This window comes from Athene noctua, chromosome 12, assembly GCF_965140245.1.
Source record: "Athene noctua chromosome 12, bAthNoc1.hap1.1, whole genome shotgun sequence".
Taxonomy (NCBI): domain Eukaryota; kingdom Metazoa; phylum Chordata; class Aves; order Strigiformes; family Strigidae; genus Athene; species Athene noctua.
In genome coordinates this window covers 23,477,375-23,499,126 of record NC_134048.1, presented here as the reverse complement: position 1 = coordinate 23,499,126, position 21,752 = coordinate 23,477,375, and positions in this window count along the sequence as shown.

Sequence of the window (21,752 nt, the reverse complement as noted above, 5' to 3'; positions counted from 1 at the left end):
GACTCAAGGGGAGCGAATCTCTAACCCCAATCTTTAATAAAGTAGCTGGAAAGAAATCAGGAAATTATACACTTGTAGGGTTGATCTCAATGGTAAATACGAGTCTACAGAAATTAATAAAGGATGAGGTCACACAACAGCTGTAGGAGTTTGAGTTGGTTTTAAAAAAATAGTCCAGATGGCTTTTCTAATTTATTTTTTAAAGGAATAAAGTCTTACCTGACAAATCTGTAAGAATGTTCTCAGCAGCTGAGAGCGGAAACAAGGCGAGATGAGCAGCGATAGTACCCAGATCAAAAAAAGTAACTTAATATTCCTAAAGCCAGCGAGCGGAGGGCTGACGAGTGTAATCACAGACGGGGTGACAGCTCAGCGCCGCATCGTGACGCGCACTCGAGCCACGGACATTTGACCGCCATGGAGACAATTTGTGCCCCCCTGATGCTCATGAGAAACGAAACTTCTGTTGCACTTTTTGGGGAAAAAAACCCCTCATTCCTCTTCCCACCCCTGCCCCGCTCCTGGCAACGGTCAGCCTGAGCCGAATTCGGGGGGGAGGCAGAGGGGACCCCTGGGCACGGCAGCGGGGACCCCCCCCGTCTGCAGGGCTCGCTGGTGTGCTGGGAGGCTCGCTCCCCTGCAGACCCTTCAGAGGTTCATGCAAGGCCAGGGAACATGAGAATAATTGCATATACATTTGTGAAGAATTTCTGGCTGGTTTTCAGCGAGCACTAGAGCAAAACTGCCTATTGTACTCGGAGGGTTTTACAGACTGTCCTGCATAGCTGAATCCTTACCCAACACGAGCTCGTGTTTGAGGTTGGAGCCAACTGGTATATACTCGCTTACATAAGGGTTAGATTTGGGACGGAGCAGCCATCCCAAATTGCAGGCAGTATGGATTGGCTCCAGGAGGTATAAACTGCAGAAAAATGCAGTTTGAGCTGGGCTCAGTGCTACGGTCAGGTTTGAGTCGCAGTTAGCCCCAGGTGGGTGTTGGCTGTTTTGGAGGCTGGTGGTCAGCCCCGCGTTGGCACTTGGGGCACACGAGAGGTGGCAGAGGGCTGGGCTGGTATTTGGGACCAGTAACAGATGCCTTGGGGGGTGCTGGTGGGACGGGCACAAGGGCTTGGGGGTGAGCAGGCAGGGCTGGGCTGGGCTCAGCTGGGCTGGGCTGGGCAGGCTCGTGCTCTGCTCCTGCCAAGCGTGGGTGCAGGAGGAGGAGAGGGGCTGGGACAGGAGCCGGCTGGTGGGTGAGCTCAGGCCTTCTGGGGAGCCCTACCTAAGCCCGTACTTGCAAAGCCCAGAATAAATTAGAGCCAATGCTCCTGCATCTCACAGGGCGCTCCGTGAGACCCAGCACTAAGTACTCCGGTACAGAAACCCTTCCAATTGTTGGTTACTTCTGGAAATTGAGGGGATAGAAATTGCAGAAATAGAAGCAGGTGACTCGACGACACGGTTCCATTTCCTACAGTATCCCACGAGGTGTTCAACAAGGAAAGGGAAACGTCAGCATCTGCAGAAACCGGCTCTGCCCGTGGTAGAAGGCAGCACCAAGAGGAGCACTTCGGACTGGGAACGCGGGTGACAACAGTGACAGTGCTTCCAGCTTGAAAACGGTCTGTCAGCAAGGGGCATCTCTGTTTTCCAACCTGATACTTACCCACATTTTGTCTCAGAGTGGCCAACTCCTGAGATTTTATCACGGATTTCCTGGGAGTGTTTTCCTGAGCTGTATTTCCAAGGCTCATGCCATCCATAGATTTCTTTCGGTTTTAATACAATATGGTTTTTTTTTAACATATTACTCCAGCCCTTAAATTGCAGTAAAATACTTGTGAGACTGGGAAATGGAACTTTGCAGAAAGTTTTCACAGGTGGGTGCTGTGTCCGTAGGACACCGTCCGGTCCTGCAGCCTGCACGCCCTCCATCGAGAACTTCTGGTGAACATTTAGCGTTGAGCCAATACTGAACCAGCGTGAGCAAGATCTGTCGATGGGAATGAGGTTTTACAAACCATGAATTCTCTCCTAGCAGAGTTTCTTGACCTTTCTCTGTTGAAGGACCATCTGACTGTTCAGGGGAAAAAAAAAGTGGGTCACCCTCAGTCTCCTTACTGTTTTGCTATTGAAGTGAATGTGATAAGTCAATTGAGTTTGGGTCATTCTGTGAACAAAACGTTATTGTTTTTAAGAATCATAACAGTACTGTGGTAATTGCAAAGGCTGTAATTAGTCACGGTGAACCACTGGAAACTGGCACCTGATGCTACATGTGTGCAAGCACTGACACGCGTCTGCCAACCTGCCTATGTGCGCTTTAAAAAAAAAAAAAAAAAAAAAGGCTTGTTATTGTTCAGCTGATTTCTAATGCTTTATGAACTTTTGCATAACACCGGTATTTAGGGACCGTGCTTTATCCTTCTGGTTTAGCTCAGCTGTTTAACTGTTTCTGTTGGTTAGTTTTGACCAGACAACCTGCTGACTGTTTTCAAGGTCCCTGTCTACCAACTCATCAGGAAATACTCAAATCGGTCAGCTGGAACCTCGTCCTCTTGGGCTCTTTGTCATCCGCTCCAGCCTGCTCTGTCTGTACGTACCCAACTTCTCCAGCTGGGAAGCGACAGCCAGGCCCGAGACGCCGTCGCTTTTTCACGTTACCGTTCGTGACAGAGTACCAAAGCATTATTTCAGCTCTCCCTTTCCCTAACCTACACACACGACGTCACTGGGAACCACGTGCATCCTCTGAATCATTTCCCAGTTACACCTTTGTTGTCTCTCCCCGAGTTTCAAACACAGTCGCTTAAATTCAGGATCCTGCTTCATCACCTCCTGCAGTGCCTGGTCCAGCCCCGGCCCAACCGCTCGGCTACCGAAACCCAGCCAGGGGCCCCGCTGCCCCCCTGGGGCGCCCGCGCCTGCCTGTAGCTCACACCCATTTCACCCGGAATTCCTCATCAGAAATAGTCTGTTTCCAGACACTGCTTTTAACATTACCTTTTCTAATCAAAACTGTAATTTTACTCTTTCTTTTCATTCTTTGCTCCTCATCTCTTTTGATTTATACACGGAGGGGGGGGGGGGGGAGGAAAAGAACCCCAACATTTGATCAGTCACCTAGAGATTTCAAACCAGTACAACTTTTGAAGCTTATACAAAGAAACTTATTTAAGATTTTCATCATTTTTCTTTCCATTAGAAAGCTGTCATACGGATGTGTGTCTAAGCCCACCCACTGTAATCTTTCATGTCTTGTCCCTCTTTTGATTTTCCTTTTATTCTTGTCTCTGCTTTTATTCTTTCTCTTCTTTATTAAATGATGACAGTTTACAACGTCCTTTTTTTAAATCTTGTTGCCAGTTCATTAAATCATGATGCAAATTTTTTAAAGTTAGTCTACAATGTGCACGGCCATAAATAGCTAACAAATAGATTTATTTATTAGCATCTAAAGGTGTCCTCTCTGAACAGATTTTCTTAGCGTAATTCACTGATTTTATTTTTAACTGGTTTACCAAAGTCATTCTTTCTTTCTTTAGGAGAAAAACAGTGAAAGAAGAAATACTCGAGTCATTTATTTCCAGTGACATCATCTATTTTTGCTAAATCAGTAGCAGGTCACACTGGCTCAAGAAGAGCTCTCCTTACACTTCCAGTCAAAATGAATCTTAGCTGTGAAAAGCAGTATTGTTAAAGTGTGATTTGGAAATGTTGTTAAAAATAAATAGGAAGCAGGCCGAGGTTCAGCCTGGAGATGCAGTTCATACCACTTCGTGTGGCTGCAAATGCATTTTTTTCTCCACCATTCTTGAGAATATTGAACAAGTCAGGAATTATTACAGTAATGTCCCTGTCATTCTGAATAATACATGAACACAATTAGTTACTCTTCATTCAGATTGAAGCAATTATTTCATGTCTCCTTGCATGAGGCCATGTGTAACCTATTTCTGAGTGCTGCAGACAGGGCCTTAAAGGATGGTGAAATAACAGCTGGGACTAATTGGAATTATGGTTGACTTGATTCACTACGTTTATTTATTTATTTGTGTGTGTGCAGGGAGGGGAGGAAAGTTTAATTCAGTCTGCGCAATATTTAAAGGGAAAAGAGCCGTAGCGATTCTGTTGTGCGCCAGTGCCCGTAAGCTTTGCTGGTTTAATTAACCTTTCAACGTGAAGACCATCCAGCCTTCTGCTCCGTAGCTTATCACCTTATTAATACAAGTCACTTTCTTTAGGCACTATCTGTCCTCTCCACACCTTCAAAGCCGACGGCCCCGGCTCTGCGAGGCACTAACACAGCTCCAGCAAAGCTGCCCACAGACGCACGGAGACCCGAGGAGAAGTGACCTGCTCCCCCCTGCTCTCCCGTGACACGGCCTTAGGCACCGAGCTCAGCTGGGCAAGAGCTGCGGCTCCTAGCCCTTGCCCTGCACCAAGCCTGCTGTTTTCAGAGAAAACCTGTTTCTTAGGAAATTGAAACTGTTGCGCTGTTTATTCATCTGCATCTAATTATCCTAACGGGTCTGAAAATATTCAGGTGTCTCAGGGTGACAATTAAAGGGGGTTCTTGGTGCACCTCAACGCCCAGACAGGCTTTGGGAGGGCTGGATCAGACCCTGCTCCTGGGTGAGCTCGGGTGGACGGGGAGGAGAGCGGGCAAACTGCTGACGAGCTTGTGGAAAGCGTCTCAAAACCAGTAAGCACCTCCAGACTGTTTGGTTTTGATGGAGTGGCGTTTTCTGACACAACCCTCTTTTTCTCCTGAAGACCCCCAGCCCGTGGCACGTGGGGTCCCCGAGCTCTGCTCCGAGCTCTGTCAATGGCGAAGGCGGTTTTGACTTGGAGCCCATCACTGTGGCATCCGAGCGCCGATGTTTATGTCTGGGAATCATCCTGCCCGTAATGTGAAAGCAGGAAAGTGATACTTGGCAACATTGTGGGGGTGTGCAGAGGATTAATGTTTACAGGATGTTTCAGAAATGCTGTGGCCTCCTCATTATAAATAGGTACAAACCCTATTAATGATCGAGTCTGCTCTGAGCAGAGCACACACTCATTTCAGGACGCAGTGGGTTAATGTGGTGGTTTTTCTGCCCTACTTACTTTTTTTTTTTCTGTGATGTGGCAGGATGCTGCTGAAAATGTACAACTCAGTTCGCTGGAAAGAATCCTGTAAGTTACAGTGAATAAATGCAGAGCAGGGAGTATAAAATATATGTGCTTTTTAATATTTATTCATATATTAAAAAGTCAATACAGTGGCTGAGATGAATGCTAAAACTTTAATTAAAAACAAAACAACAATGCTCTCTTTCAGTTTCCCGAGCAGCAGAGAAAATGTAGGTAAACATCCTTCTTTCTGAAAAATGATCCTGTTCCCAGCAAATCCTATAACCTCCCTTTCCCAATATAAATGTATCATTCTGCTGAAGTGAACCGTAAAATGACACTGGTGCGAAATCCGCTGAAGTCAATACGAGTCTTTCTGCTGATCTTGCTGGGCTCTGGATGGGTAGGTGGAAAATTATCTCATTTCATTAATTAGTTGGAAGAAAATTAATCATCTCCTTCTGATGCATAAAATTTTTAATACTAATTTCTCCTCTCCCAGGATGTATGTGCCAGCGTTTTGGAGAGCCGTGGCCGTGTGCTCCCACGTAGGAGACACACGGGAGCTTCCACCGGCCCAGCCTGGCTCTCGCCTCGGCTCTGCCCGCTCCTGCGCAGGGACAGAGGCACGAGAACTGTCCTTTGCCCGCAAAAGCAAGAATTTTAAACCTCGCTGTGCTGCAGCGAGCCGGTGGGATCAGGGTACACTTAATCCTTCCTATAAAAAACACATTTCATCAAATTATAACTCGATTAATATTAATGACATATTTCAACATGAAGAGTACCACCGAGCATCGTCTGCTCCTTTGATCTCCATTTCTGGGTGGCCTCTCCCCCAGACGCCGCCGGGCTCTGTGTCCCCATACCCCGGGGATGCGGGGCAGCGGCTGCGCAGGGACGGGGACAGACGGGTGGCGCTGGCTGCAGTCGCTGACCCCAGGACAGCAGCTGCCTCGGGCCAAGCATCTCCCACCTGACCCCACCACCCTCTCGGGGACCCAGGGTGCTGGTGCCGTCCCGAGGAAGCTAAAGCAAAGGGGGTGACTGGTGCTGATGGGCGAGGAGTCCCGGGGATGTGCAAGAAGATCCCCTCTCTGCAGGGTGGCAGCTGGGCAGCAGCTCCAGATACCTCCAGCTATTCCACGTTCTCCCACCACTAAAACTTTTACCAGTCTGTCCGGTGTCTTTGGGCCTGGGCACAGGCAAGGTGACCCGCCCCCGAGGGCGCAGGGCATAACTCACATCTGAATTTTAAAGATGCTTTATTAGCTGCTGAGAAGACCTGAGCTCCCGGGCCCTTAAGCTGAGCGTCAGAATTAGAAACCATTACTGAAGAGTATTATGAAAATCAGCTCAACCTTGACTGTTCATAAATATGGCCTGACACTTCCCTCTCTGCCTTTACATACTGGGCGTGAATTTAAATAGTCCAACCTTATATAAAGGTTCACTGTTATGAAAAATAGTTTACATTGGTTCCTTTCCCAAATACATTAATTACAACCTCAATAAGAGCATACAGTGTTTGCATTTCCACTTACAAGGATGTTTCTAAGAGAGAGCGCTAGAATAGCCGGAGTACTTTACTCCATCCATAGATCTTGGCATTTCCCAGCTCCACTGGGCCTTCCTTATGGAATTTCCAAAATCAGTTTTCCTTTCCAAGAGGAGACAATACAAACTAAATAGCCCATATAATACTAATTTCACTCAGGATGTTGGCATCCACAATAATTAGGATTTAGTTTGCTTCAGATATTAGCAGGTAAAATATCTATTTGCTCATTTTACTTTCAAATCCTGAAGCAGCGAGCACTAACCCTACTTTCTTCATTTATTTGTTAGCTCTGTTCATTACAGATGCACATTTTCTAAGATAAGTATCCAGATTTCATGTCTGTATTATAATTCAGACTGGAGAAATGTGAAGGGTCCAGGTGCCATTTAGCGTCTCTGTTCACATGACTGGTGTTTTCAGACACTTACTCAGAAGGGGCATTTCAGGAGTGTCCAAGTCACTGCATGTTCCTGCCTCCCTTGTAATGACATTTAAGAATAGTTGGCCTTCTGCCTTCCACAGGCAACAGAAACCTAGTTAGCCAAAGCAAAAAGCCACCTTAGAGCCCGGTTCCGCGTCCTGTTCTCCATCCAACAAGAGGAAACGGGGGCGGTGAAGTTGTGATGACAAGGAACAACTCTCAGATGCTCGGGATCTGCCGGGGTTCGTTGTCCCCGAGCCCGGGTGCCGGGTTAGGGCAGCACTGGCGGTTCCGTTCCCTCCCGGCGCGTCCGCAGCGGCGCGGGCAGAGCCGAGCCTGGCGGAGGTGGCAGCCGCGAGGCCACGCGCGGGCTCTCCCGGTAGCAGCGTCCTGCTGACACGGGTGGCTGCAACCCAGATTCGGTTGTGGGATGGGAATAAAAGGAATGCAATTGTTATCGCAAACCATGATCTCATCTAGTCCGAGACCAAGTTTTTTCTAGCTAAATAGAAAGGCTGTTTTGGCGTTTTACTCCCTGAGGCCAACTGAGCCTGACACCTCTGAGCAGAGCCGGAGGAAGGGACCACTGAGACGGGCGTTTCTAAATACCTCCCCCTCCTCCTGAGCCAGTGTGTGTTTGTAGGAGATGACTGTGGGGCCAGATGCCAGATAAAGTGCATATTTTCTTTAGACTGGACTGGACATGCACAAAAATGAACCTTTTAATTCTGGAAGCGCAGCTGGTCAGAGTTCATACAGTCACTGTGTGCGTGCAGGACGTTCGCAGAGAGACGGGCGCTGCAGAGGGAGCACCAGCTCCGGAGCCCACCCGGGCACAGCCCGCGGGCACACGCGCCTTGGGCCGTTCCCTGTAGGAGTCACAGTTTGGCCGTGAGCGATGGAGGGGACCCGAGTCACAGGCCCCTGGGCACCACCGCTCACTGGGATGCAGATGCTCCATTAAATGGATTTAGAACTTGCACACAGGGTGCGACAACCAGGTACTTCCCTGTTCCACGGGGCATAAACCACCGCAGACAGAGGCACGGACACGGCAGGGGCGCTCGGCCCTTCTGTTCGGGAGGTTGATACGCGCACGGGCAGCTCTCTGCATTCCAGACCAACAGGGGATCACAAGCAGTTTCCCTGGTTGGTTCTTTCCTTTAGAAATTATGAGCTGGTGAAACGGCGTTAAAATGAGTTTTTGGGTGAAGTAGCTTTGCTAATGTTGCTTAGCGGACCGTCTGAGGAATTGATTGTGCAGGCAAAACTTAATGGTTCTTTTTTAAGAGAAATGAAAACATTCACAATTCAACTCTTCGCTAAAGGATAATTATAATGAAGCTGTTTGTGGTCGTGAACGACTGCTGTTTACTGTCCCTCACAGTCAAGCAGACAACGGTTTTTAGCTTATATTAAGGTTTTTCATGAGGCTCAATTATCACAAATGCATGCTAATAAGAAATAAAGACTATCAAAGGAAAAACAGATAGAATAACAGGTCCCTAAAATTATGTAAATAACCGATTGATGATTGTGGTAAAGATGATTTTTTTTTTTCATTTGAATATACTGAATAGTTACATTTGTGGAATTATAGCATCTCTTGGGGCTTTTCTAACGTTGTGGTTTGTATGTGCTACACTCATGCATAACTAGCTGTCTGCACGCCAGGAACAATTTTTTTTTTTTTCCCTTTATAAATGACAAGATTTTGATTTCACACCACAGTTATATCAGTATCCAGTCTCCCAAGATCCTCCTAATGTGATGACAATTGCGATATTAGTTCAGGCTGTTAATCCCAGGGCTCCTATATTTTAGCATCTCCCCAGTCTCATCAGAATTATATTCTTTCAGGAATATATTGCTGTATTTATCTTCGTATGTATCCCATAAATAATGCTGATGAGCATCCAAGCAACGGTTAGAATCAGTTTTCAGGGGGCGTGAAGAACCGTATGTGGTACGTGTAGGCATCCTACGGTCACACCAGGACAGGCTGTTTCAAAGGAAACCAGAGCTCTGATTCTTCATGTAGACTTCCCTTCTTTTACTTTTTGTTGTTTTATTTGACATTAAAAGTAAATTCTGCTCATAAATATTTGTTTTGCCTAGAAGAAAAAATTTTCCCCAGTGCAGGTATACGTAGCTGCTCCACCGCGGGAGCAGATGCTAACTCCTCTCTATGAGCAACGCAAGTTAACTGTCCTAAGGAAGGGCAACACAGGTGTCAGGGCAGAAGTGAAGGTAATCAAGGAGTAATCCCAGGCCTGGGAAGGTCAGAGGATATAAATTAAGCATTAGGCTTAGGTGGAAAAGGCTTGTGGGTGTGACGTGGCTCAGAGGGTGGTGCTGCTCTGCTGTAGAGGGCAGGGTAGAAGGCTGAAGGGCTCCAGGAAGAATTCAAATATAGGAATGACTCCTCGGCAGAGGTGTGAAGAACTGGAGGAAATGACTAGTTGGGAAAGTGAGGTAAAATGTTTATGTGCTTAACAGTAGAAAGCTCAGATCCTGGAACCACTTTTTGTGAACTTATTTAATTTTTCTCTAAGACCACTTAAGGAGGGTGTCACTTGTTCTGAAGGACCTGAACAGACATTTTACCGGGTGAACAACAAGGCCGTGATGTTTGATTTGTTCTAGGCCAGTGTGGGAACTCCCCTCCCAGAGATCAGTGTTTGGTTAATGAGGAGAAGCAGTGGGGCAGTGCTGGTGCCAGGACCCCTCTGCTCCTCGTCTCCTGCCTCTTGCTGCCCATGCTGGCACGAAATGCTGCTTGAGCAGCTGCTGGAGCAAGAGTGACAACATCCCGTGAGGCAAAGTCTCTCTTTTTGCTGAGTCTTGCTTAAATGCTTTTTTTCTTTTGGTAAACCTGAGACTGTTCAGTCACAACCTCTCTTGGTTGAACTCTTCTGAGATTGTTGAGAACAAACTGGGATTTTCCTTGTCAAATGCACAAAACCTATTTCCAGGGAACAAATGCCTTGCTAATTTTTTCCAATTATCTATTTTTCAGATTTGCAAGATATGAAGGAAATAAAGCTACTATCAGTGCCAGCCCAAAATGCTGTGCTGAGAGCTGCACCTCTCCAGGTGGGAAGCCAAAGACCTGGAATGGTGCCCAGCCACCGGGTAAGGGCACTGAAAAGAAAACAGTGTATTTGTGTGTGAGATGATCGCTTCCAGAAAATTTCTGTGTCAGTGCCGTTGCTTAGGGCAAGTCTACCCCAAAGTCGAGCTGCTGTTTCTGTCCTTGTGGGCTGGCAGCTCACCTGCCTTGGAAGGGGCTGCAGGTATCTGTGTCTCCTGAGTGAGCCCCAGGGTCAAGGCCAGTGGACAAAAGAGTTCAGAGATTTTGCCTTTCCGAAGGGCCTCATGGAGAGGATCGGCACGATGCTTATTGCAGGTTCCAAGTGGGTGGCTCAAGCGGAAAATCCTCACTGAACTGTAGCTCCTCAGGTGAAATGTTTTTGATACCTCACTATGAATATTTGGGCAAAGCAAAACCATCCTAGTGTTATAAAACACGAGAGTTATTTTGGTGGTGTGTTTGTTGTGGTTTGTATGTTTTGTGTTTTGGGTTTTTTTTAAAAAAAAAAGACCTTCCATGAACACTGTATATGTTTGAGTCTGTTCAAGGTGAGTTTGCACTTGGTGAAGCTGAGCTATGATTAGAGGTTCAGTCCAAAACTTTCAAGCCTGAAGAAGCATTTGTGCGCTTCTTTCTCATGCCAATGACTGTGATTTTATGATTAACCAGATAAAGTGGTGTTGCCTTAAGCTCTCTGAATAATCTTGCTCTTGCTCTGCAGTCATCTTCTGTTCCAGTATTTAATTAGCCTAATTTTTTTCCCTTCAGGCGGAGTGTAGAGACTTAGATCTGGATATAACTTTAGAAATATTATACATAACTCCAGGAATAACACTGCTGAATCTGTTAAAAGACTGTGCTGTGCCACAATTCCTCCGTGCTTCTGGGAATTTCACATCAAACTTGTGAATCTGGTAATAATTGAGGAAGAGTAGAGTAGATATCACAGCACATTGGAAAATTAGAACCAACACATACTAATGTCAGTTCATGCTAGCTTCATTTTCTGGTTTAAGATCACTTACTACTCCTTTAGTACAACTAAGGGAGCGTCCCTGAGGATGCTGCCGGCGGTGGGTGCCTGGGAGGAGCGGGGTGGACGGGAGCTGGCACTTCCCTCCTGCTTTGCTTTGGGCCCTCTGAGCCAGGGTGGTGGTTCTAGGCTTAGGAGCTCTAGATAGACTTTTTTTTTTTTCTTAAAAAAACCCTCTGAAAGAGCCTTTGAGCAGATGTGAGCTTGTGGTACCACCCGTGGCCGCCTTCCCCAGCCTGTGCCCCGTGCGGCGGCACATCCTCCTGTTCGCGTGGGAGCCGCCACGCGATGATTTCATTGGAGGCCTCTGGTTCTCAGACTGAGACAGTGATGAACTTGTTCCCTATCAGTCTCTCTCCCACTCACAATTTTACAGGCACCTGTCATGTTACCCAGCCCCCACCCTGCAACCTCTCTCTGCAGCCTGAACTCACAGCTTCTGCACGGGAAACGGCTGGAGAGAGCGTTTCCTACCTGTGCTCATCTCCTCTGTCTCTCCCATAGCGATCAAGTGAGACACTGAGCTCCTCTCGCAGACAGAAAACACAACGGAGGGCTTGATTGTGTCTTTTTCTAGAACAGGAATGTTTCCTTCAAGTGCTTGTTCTTAGTGCTGGGTAATAGCCTTGTGGAGTTACAAACTACTTTATTTAAAATATATATTTAAATATATATTTAAGAGGACAGAATTTTATCCCCCATGCAGCTGCCGAGGTTCTGTCAGTAAGTCAAAATCTAAAACATTCAGAAGAGCTTGTTCCTCCCTAAACATTAGCTATGCCCGAGGCAAGGGCAGCTTCCCAGGGCTCCTCTGCTTGACCCTGGCAGGCCTGGATGCCCTCTCCTATGCAGGAGCTTCACTGAATTTACATCTCTGCACTGATAAAGAGGATCTGGTTGCGTGCATTGTTTGGAGCCCAACTGAAGCGACTCCTTTTCCTTGTCTTTGCACCGAATAGAAATCCCAGCCTCCTGCTCAATGCAGGACCTCTTTCTCTAAAGTAAGGAGATGGATCTGCTGTTTCCACCAGAACAGTGACACAGTAAAAGCCTTTTGTGTGTAGGAAAACCTGAAGAAACACTTGCAAGGCTTTTTAGAAATTCTACATGTGGCCCAGAGCTTGCTTTGTCAAAGAATTTAAACATGTAATCTTGACATGTAAATATTTCCAGAAATATTTCCTGAATAAATAAAATTCCTTCCAAAGTGACCTCACCCTTTGGCAGCCGCGAGCATGTGTACTGTACATCTTCCAGCAAGGTTCATCTGCGCGGTGCTCGGGGCTGTGCTGCGGAGCCCCCGAGACCCGGGGGGCTGGAGCACGTCACGGCGCCAAGCTCACCGCGCTCGGCTGGGAAGTCTCTTGTCCTGTCTCAGTCCCCTTCTCCTTCCCGATCCGCACCACCTCTAACCCAAACCATGTATGGTCAAACGTGAGGAAGCAGGAACTGAGCGTCGCTGATTTTTGTGGGCCATAAAGCAATTAGATTTATAATTTATCTTGTACTCCAGACAACTCAGGCTGGAAGCAGATCTGACTCCGGTTTCTGGAGCAGGTTTGTCCTCGGGGTGCTACGCAGAGTTACTTGCACTCATCTGGCCTCCCAAACCCCATGTGGGGTTTTCTCTATGTTAATTTTTTTGGAGTTTTTCCTTCGGGGCAAGCGCCTGTCTCTGCAGTGTCTGCCAGCTCCTGGGAAGCACCACGTGAACACACACTTAAGGGGTGGGGGAAAGGCAAAATATTTCCCCTTGCAAATTTGGGGCAGATAATCACTTGCAGGAGATCTCTCTGCACATGACAGGAAATAAATAAATGCTATTCAGTAACCCTCTCTTACAGAACTGGAAAATACATCTTTAAGCAGTATCTGGGAACTTTTAGCCTGAATCTTCCTCCTGGCCACTTCACTTCCTCCCCACTATTTTTTTTTTTTTTTTTTTTTTTTTCTTGCCAAGCAGCTCTGGGGCGTTAACAGTGTGGCTTTACTGGGTCACCTTGCTTACCAGTAATTTTATCTGGTATCTGTGACCAATTTTTTGCTGTGCTAAGCAAAGCACAAACTACTTCTGTCAACTAAATTTTTTTTTCTGATTATCTTCGGTTAATTTTTGTTGTGCAGAGGAAGATGGGGGAGCCTGAGTGAGGTGTTGCAAAGCCTCTGCTCCCCCCCCTCCCATGAGAAGGTTAATGAATGTGCTTGTTGGCGTGCCCTTCCATCGAGGTGGTCATCTCTGCCTTTAGAAAAGAGTAGTTTTCTCTCTGCTAGTCTGGAGTTATAAAAGTGATAAGAAATTAAAGTAATTGAAGTTTGAGGAGAACATAAAGAGTTTCTTCAAAGGGTATCTCTTTGGAAAGGGTGATTTTAAAATCAGTTTCATTTCTTGGCCAATTTATTACTTATCCAACCATGCTAAGCCCTGACCATGTTATCAAAATACTGTGTTTGCTAGGATCGAGTAGGGCTGGCTAGAACACAAGTATGTAATTTTCTGGAGAACTTTTAAGACTTTGAAATTCAGTTTCAACGCATGTTGAACAGAACTGTGTGCTTTTTTAAAAAAAAAAAAAAAAAATGTGACTCAGGGCTGTTCATAGACATCCCAAATAACAGAGCATCGCAGGTCTGTGCCACAGACAGGAATCCTGAGCTCTGCTGGCCGTGAGCAGGAGTGTCTGTCCTCTGGGGCTGCGTCGATTCCCCTGCCCTCCATCCTTCGGAGACATGAAGAACTATCGGTGAGGCCAGGCAGGCTGACCTCAGAGCCTGGCGAGAAGTCAGGCAGCTGATGCTGAGGAGGGTCTCCAGCCCCGAGCTGCCTGATGTCACGCCAAGGGCTGGAAGCTGGGAGATGAGGGGGGGGGCTCTGTCAGAAACTCCACTCTTCGCAGGGCTCGTAGATACCCACGTGTGCCTCAGCATGTGTGTGGGGGCTCTGTCTTGAGGCGGGGGGGGTGGTTTTGGCAGGTTTATTTCTGAAAGCTCAGTTCATTCCAACTGAAAATTATTTCACTGAAAATTCCTCAGGCAGGATTGTGCGCTCGCCCTGGGCGCCAAGGGGGGAAGAGGCAATGTGGGAAGGAGAACCTGTTCACTCGTAGGTCGCTGTGGCTCTTTATCTGCAGGAATACTCGGGCATGTGAAAGGCTGTGCTATACTCTCTTTTAATTATTTGCCAGAACAGCTTGTGCTCTGTAAACCAGAGTAGTTACCTAATTGCCAGGAGGAATTGGCTCGCTCCCCGGCACAAAGGGTGGAGGACTTGCCTAAGCAATAGGTAAGAGCATGTTGGGTTCCCGTCCACCCAGTGCCCGGCAGCCCCAGCAGGCTGGTAACGGGGCCAGGGAGGGTGCCCAGTGCCTGGTCCTGCGGACCCGGGCTGCCCGTGTGCGCTCACAGGGAGAGGATCAACGCGGAGGCCACCCCAAAGATGGCCCTGAGCTCCCTGGGCTTGTCCCAGGGCTGAGCCCACACTTTCTTTTCTCTCTAGCGCCTGGGATGGATTCCCTTCCTCCTCGTCTTAAGTCTGGTAGGATCAGCCACAAACGCAACGATGTTTGCTAATCTTCGTGTATATACATCGTCCGTGTGTGCATTGATGTACCCATGTCTGAAAATCCTTCAGGAACAGCTGACTTATTTCACTGCTGGAGGGTGGAAGGTAGTTTGAATGGAGATCAGTCTCCTCAGCTGTATGAAGTTCATTCCTACTACTCTGATATTTACTTATTTTTCCCACCCTGATGACCAGCTACAACAGGCAGAAGAAATGCCAGCGGCAGATTTGGTAACAGGACAGGCTGGGTGCTCTTGGCAGAGCTGGGAGTCCAGAAAACTCCCAGGTCGTATTCATAAGGAAAGGAGCCCCGAGAGGACGGCTGGTTGGGCAGGGATTTGCAAACCGCCGGAGCTGGGCTATAATTTTCGCAATCTGGTAAAACTGCTTTTAGAGCCCCAACTGAGGAAAGCTCCAGCTGTACGGCAGAAAATCCTGAAACAAGTATCCGGCACCAACCAGCTTAACCGACCCCTTGGTGGTCTCGAGGGGCTGCGGCGGGGACAGGACGGCACCCGGAGCACCAACCCTCGTCCCGCTGGTCGAGTCCCGGCGTTGCTCGCTTTTCCCCTGGAAGCAAATTCACATCCTTTTCTTCAGCTGCCCCAGATCGAGGAAGCTCTCGCAGCCGAAGGCCCGGCCAGGCTGACATTGCTCAACGCGTGTCGCTTCGCTGCATTGCTAGAAACGGTTGCCCAACCATGCTGCCCCAGCGACTCGGCTCCTTCACTCGCTCCTCGTCCGTTGGATCCGGGAAGTATTCACTTCAGCTGCGTGATTCACAGGAGAAAAATAGGAAATGGCATGTCGTATGTGAAAGATTTGGGACAATAAAATGTTTATTCCCCCTTAACCAGTTAAAAACACTAGAAATGAAGCTGATCCATAACTTTTTATCAACTTTTTCATTAAGTTTTTTTTAAAAAAAAGTGCTTTTTCTTTTTATGAGAAAACCTTTTTTGCTACGAGAAGGTACTTTCAACACATTCATCAAAAACTGAATTTCCAGTTTTGTTTGTACAAAACACACATTTACTAATTGAGTAGAAAAGTTCTCCTGAATTTACCTTTAGCCAAAACTCCAAACTGAGAATCAGCGTTTAGACACTGCAAAGCCCTCTGTGCTCAGAGACTGTGTTCTCATCCTCTGAAACTCCATGTTAAAATCTGCCCTCCCTAATTCTAGGGAACCGACACTTTTTCATCGTAAGGCAGCAGAAAGAGTTCAATTTGGGAACAGGCAGAATCCCTGTTAAGGGATTCCTGGGACCCTCGGCTAGGACGTGCTGAGAGACAAAGGTGCGAAGGGAGATGGGTCTGAGCTTCGCTCGGCTGTTGCTGATGCTCAGGAAAAGAAACGGCAAATACGTGCTGGTGCCTGGAGGAGACAGGCAGTAGGAAGCAGCCTGTGATGTCTGGGACACCCAGACCCCCGCAGCTCCAAAGATGAAGCTTTTCTGTTGGAAAGGGCTTGTGTGGTTGGATCGCTCCTATCTGCATTAACTCACTGTCAGTATGAGTTTAGGGAAAGTCCTCAACTACTTTTAAAAAAAAAACAAAACAAAACAAACAAGAACCACCAAAAAAACCCAGACAAAAACCCCCTTGTTATTAATTGTCATTTTTGCACTGCAGAGTAATTTCACATTTTTATGGGATGAATGCCTCGTTGTGTGATTCATGTGCTACACTCACAGTTTCTTAAGAAATACTCGGGGTAGCAAGGACCCCCCCGGCTGAGGCGAGCATCCCCCTCCCGCCCCTGCGCCGGCAGCACCTTCATTTGGCGCGGGGGTGCTGGGGGCCGGGTGCCCGTCCCGCTGAAGCAGGAGCTCTGGGGCAGCGTCGCGCGGAGCAGATGCTGCCGCATGAGTCAGGTCTCCGTTTCGGTGGCTGCGATGACCTGTTTTTTCCTGCAGCGAGGCTCTGACAAGGAAAGTGCCTGCCGGCGTTTGCCCTCCTGACCAGCCGTCCCTTGAGCTGAGGCGGGCGCTGAGGACAGAGCTGAAGTTTCAGGTAGCTGTGAATAATGTCTTTGGGGGTTTTTCCCTTTTTTGTAACTTTATTTCCAGTATATTTCGGCTTGGTTTTAGATAGAACAAAACTGATGAATTTTTAGGTTTGTTTGTTTATTAATTAATTTAAAGGCTTATCTGCCTTTTGAGTGGAACTGATGCCAAGGTGGTGTTTGAGAAGGGCTGGCTCCTTGCTGCACACGAAGCCTGCGGGCTCGGGGGGCCCGCGGGGTGGGACTGTGGGGGTTAATTCCCACCGCGGGGAGAAACCCCCCAGCAGGAGCCGGGGCTGAGCTGAGGCACCCAGCAGCAACCTGACACGGGGAGGGAACTTCTGCAAAGCTGTTTAAGTACAGTCTATTAATCTTCAGTGACTACACAGATCTACTTAATCGTATCTAAGTCCGTTCGTATGTGAATGTTTGCTTAAATATTTCCCAGTGTTCCTTAAGCTACAAACTCATGCTCCTGCAGAATACAAGCATTGATTTCTTTAGGCCTTTCCAACAGTTCAGGCTATGACATTTGTTTTCCAGCTATTGCTCTGTAGCTCTTCCCCCCCTCAGCTAATTATTGCAGTTCTTTTTAAATGATGCATTTAGTATTGAATTATATATTTTTTTAATGTCCTTATGCTTGTCTTAGCTGGAAATATGTTCTGGCCTGACTTGTAATTCCCTCTGCAGCCTCATTGGAGGCAAGTAATATATACAAAAATATTAAGTCAATAAAATTGTACTGTAAGTCACTGCAGATTTAAAGATTATTTTTTTAATGAATAACTATCCCAGGCAGCCAGAAATAATTTTAAAAAATTCCAAGCCCTAATTAAGGAAATCATTTAAGAATATCCTGGGATTTAAAAGTATGCCAAGGGCTTTGCCTGCACGGAGCTGTAATAAGCAGGTACCCGAGAGCACCCCGTGAGGGGTCCGGGGGCCTGACCCCCCCCCCCCCTTGTTTCTTGCTGGGTGAGCAGGAGCAAGGCCGGTGGTGAAATAACTCTGGTCAATGTTAATTGAGTGAAATGGATTTTCCTGCCAGCACAAAAGCAGACAGGGAATCCGTATCCCTCTGGCTGCAGGGCAGCCCGCTGCAGTAATTAGATGTGACTGGGGAATATTGCATCCCCCCCCAGGGTGGGCTGAGCTGTGGAGCGAGGCTCCCCACGGTAGCCGCATCGCTCTGCAGATTTTTCAGACTTTGTAGTCAAAATAGAAAAATGGTTGAAATTGAAACAAAAAAAATCACCCAAGCGAGTCTAAATTGGAGCAATTCCTGGTTCAGTTTGCAGTTGGGTTTCCTGTTATGATGAAAGTTTCCCATTTAAATATTTTAATGCGCTTGATATTTTCACAAGCTACCAGTAAACTGTTGCAACAAATCTGTGACCATTTAGTAACCTCCGAGTTTCATCTTAGCTGCACGGTAAGGCCCGGGGCAGCAGCCCAACCCGAATGTTTCAGACTAAAAGCAGAGGATGCTGCAGCCGGAGGTGATGCTGTGAAGTGCTGGCCACGCAGAGCTCCCTGACCACAACTGGCACTTTAGTAATTGGTGATTACAGGCAAACAACCCCCATCCAGATTTGGTTTTTAGGGCTCAGGTCGCTTCCTGCTTGATAGAAGGATGTTGTGACAGAGAAATGCAATGGAGGTTTCTCCAGCCCAGGGCGGGAGGGAGGCTGGCTGCTGGCCCAGGGAGCGCCCGGGATCAAAGCCAGAGCTCGAGCTGAAATCCAAGGGAATTTCTTCATAGCTTTCCCCAAACCTACAGTGTGATCCTCAGAGGCTGGAGGGCAAGCCAGCCGTGCTGGGCGCGGCGAGAGGGGCCGTGCCCTGGCCGGAGCCGGGGCCTGCAGCGGGGCGTCGGGGGCAGCCGCCTCCCGCGCACCGGCCGGGACCCGGATCTGCGCCCCGGGAGCATCCCGGGAGCATCCCGGCAGCTTTAGCAAATGGCGCTTCTCGCTCGGGCGGATTCAGTCGGGATGACCCTGGTTAAGTTACATTTATAGAACGTGCCTTCTGTCGGATTTTATTTTCGTATGTCGTCTGCTCGGATTTCTTCTGCTGGTCCTGTCAGCGTGATCCTCTTGGCTGTAGGTACAGAAAGCAAATTCCCCGATCCAGCAGGGACTGGCTCCCATGGAAATATTTTGGGCGTTAGCCTCTCAGTGCTAGGGAGCCGGAGGCAAACACGCCGACTGCTGAGCTCCAGTCCTCCCCTATTTGCAGCTAATGCCTTTGTGCTGAAGGAATAAATACGACATATTTCAGACTTCTGACCCTCCTGTGGGTTTTTACCTCTGAGAATTTATGGAAGGTAATTCTAGGGGAGGGTTGTTTGCGCTCAAACCTTAGCATGGTTATTTATAAAGCCAAAAAGCAAATACATCTTTAGACCGGTGTGTATAGCTCTTCATGGTTTTTTTTACTTTTTGGTTTTTTGGCCTGGTTCTTGCAGCTCTAAGCAGCGTGAGCTGCGCCTGCCGCATGGCTGGGGTGGCACCGGGGTGCTGCAAGGTGGCACTTCCTACAGCATTGCTCTCGAGATGGGCTTATCTGCGGAACAGTGCGCAGACACTTCAGAAATAATAGTTTAAACGCCCAATTCCACCTAAATCAGAGCCCCACTGAGTTCAAACCCAGGTAAAGCCTTCCTAAGGAATGTAAGACACTGCTCAGAATATTAGTGTTTGGGAGCATCTGTTGTGTTATGCTTAGCCTAGAAGTATTCATTTTTGGACATAATTTGAAATAATGTATTTTGGTTTATGTCTGACCTGAAAAGAATCGTTCCAGTAAATGAATTTGTGGTAAACAGTTTCTCCCAGTGTCAGTCTTGTTTCTTCAGAGGCGATAATAGTGATAGAGCCAAAGCTTATTCAGTCTCATAAAGCAGATGAATGATTCACAGGCGCTGCCTCTACACAACAACTCAATTTATATGATACAAGAATAATATATAAATACCATGTCTTAATCATACATCTGTATTCATTTTGATGGGAAGGCAATTATTTCTCTCTAGCAGAGTTCCATTTAGTGACTTCCTAATGTGCCAGAGATTAATTATTCCAGAAACAAATGTTAAAACACACTTTCAGTGGTCAACACCTCCGCGTTGTCCCCGTTGGCCACCAGCAGAAACTGGACGTGTCCCCTCAGCTCCGCACTGGGGAGGTGTGGGGGGCGCTGAGCACCTCCATCTTCTGGCACTGCAGTGGTGTCGTACCGTGGGGACAACACATCAAATAATCTTTTTTAGAATAGGGAGGACTCAGGGGTGGGTTTATATAATAGACCTGGGGGAGTGAGCAATAAGTTCGGGACAAAACTTGCGTCATCCCCCGCAGAGCCATGTCGTACCCAGCGCGGGGACCCGGGGGTGGCGGGGGGCTGTGTCCCGAGCTGGGCACAGGGGATCAGGCTCTCCTGGGCTCTGCCCTCCCCGTATGAACTTCTCACCACAACAGACCCAGAGGAAAACAGTGTCTGGTAAATGCTTAAGCACGTAACGCCCGCCTCAGAGCAAACAAGTGCTCCTATAACTGGGCTTTTGGCCATTGGAGTTAAAGCATCTCTGTGTCTTCTGGAGCCATTACGCTTGTATAAACAAATATTCAGAGGCAGAGAGAGATGATCCAGGCTGATGAGGAGCCCGGGCTTGGCTCGTGGCCTGAACCATGCCTAGGACTAAATGGACGGGCTGAAGAGGTGCTGGTGACATGCACAAGCGAGCATCCGTGTTTTCTCCCACATTCTTCTTCCATAACTGTGTCAACTGCTGAGGCATGTGGAGCTGATCCCTGGGGAATTTTGCCTTTTCCCAGTTCCCAGCAGCAGAGCAGAGCCCCCCCCCTGAGGCTGGGCCCTGAGAAGGATGAGCAGCGAGGCAGCCTGGGCTTGTTCCCCTCGGGGAGGCACCGACAGCCCCGCGCTGACGCCTCGGCCAGGGGCAGTGTCACGGTCACCGGTTGCTCCCCTGTCCAGGATGCACACGATGCATTAGAGGGACCAGCACAGGAACAAACCAGCCTGTTCGCAGTTAATCGCCTCTTCTCAGCAACTTCAGAGAGAAGCAAAAAAAATCAAACCCGCGTCAGTTGTATTTGTCTGTTCTGGGGCTGATGCACAAAATGTTCTCAAAGTTATTTCTACCCTAAGTAGTGGCGAGGAGAGTTATTTCTCTGACCATCGCATGTCTGAGGGTCAGCAGTAAATGCCAAGAGCATCGTTCTTGTGGCACACCCACTCCGGTGCGATCCTGGAGCTTGTCCCCGCCAGCGACGGCTCCTGGGGTGCAGCTCCTGGCCAGGGGGTGGGGGGAGCCCTGATCCCCCCCGAGCCACGGCCCCAGACGCTCCCTGTCTCTGCCCTTTGGGTTCTCTGACGTGCTGGCCTGCTCTCTTTTTTTAACTAGAATTGGAAAAGGGGAAATGAAACATCATAATTGTGCAGGCTGGGAACAAAGTCAGGATCAGTGAGTATGCTCTACCATTGATTTTTTTAAAAACGTCCAAGTGGCTCTGAACAGAGGAGTGAGTTTGCAACACGCAGTCAGGTTTCATTTTAGATTTTTTTTTCAATGTACTAGAATTAATGCTAGTCTAAGGCCAGTGACAGATCTTATTTTAAAACACTTCGGTTTGTTTTCTGAAGACCAAATTGTAGATACTCCAGATTTAAAAGATGTTTTCTCCCAGAGACCATGTACAAAAATACTAAAGACATGTTCTGGGCTAGTTTCCTGTTCCCCATAAGTGCAATTCCATAATTACAAGCTAATCTCTCAGTGCAGAAAACACAGCAATACAAAATAGATTCAGCTTTTACAGCTGAAGGAGAACAGGGGGGTGAAAGGAAACATGCGATGCTTTAGATATTAAAAAATAGAACAAGGTCTCCAAGAGCTTGCGAGAAGCTTTTCACCGGCCACGCTGCCGGCCTGC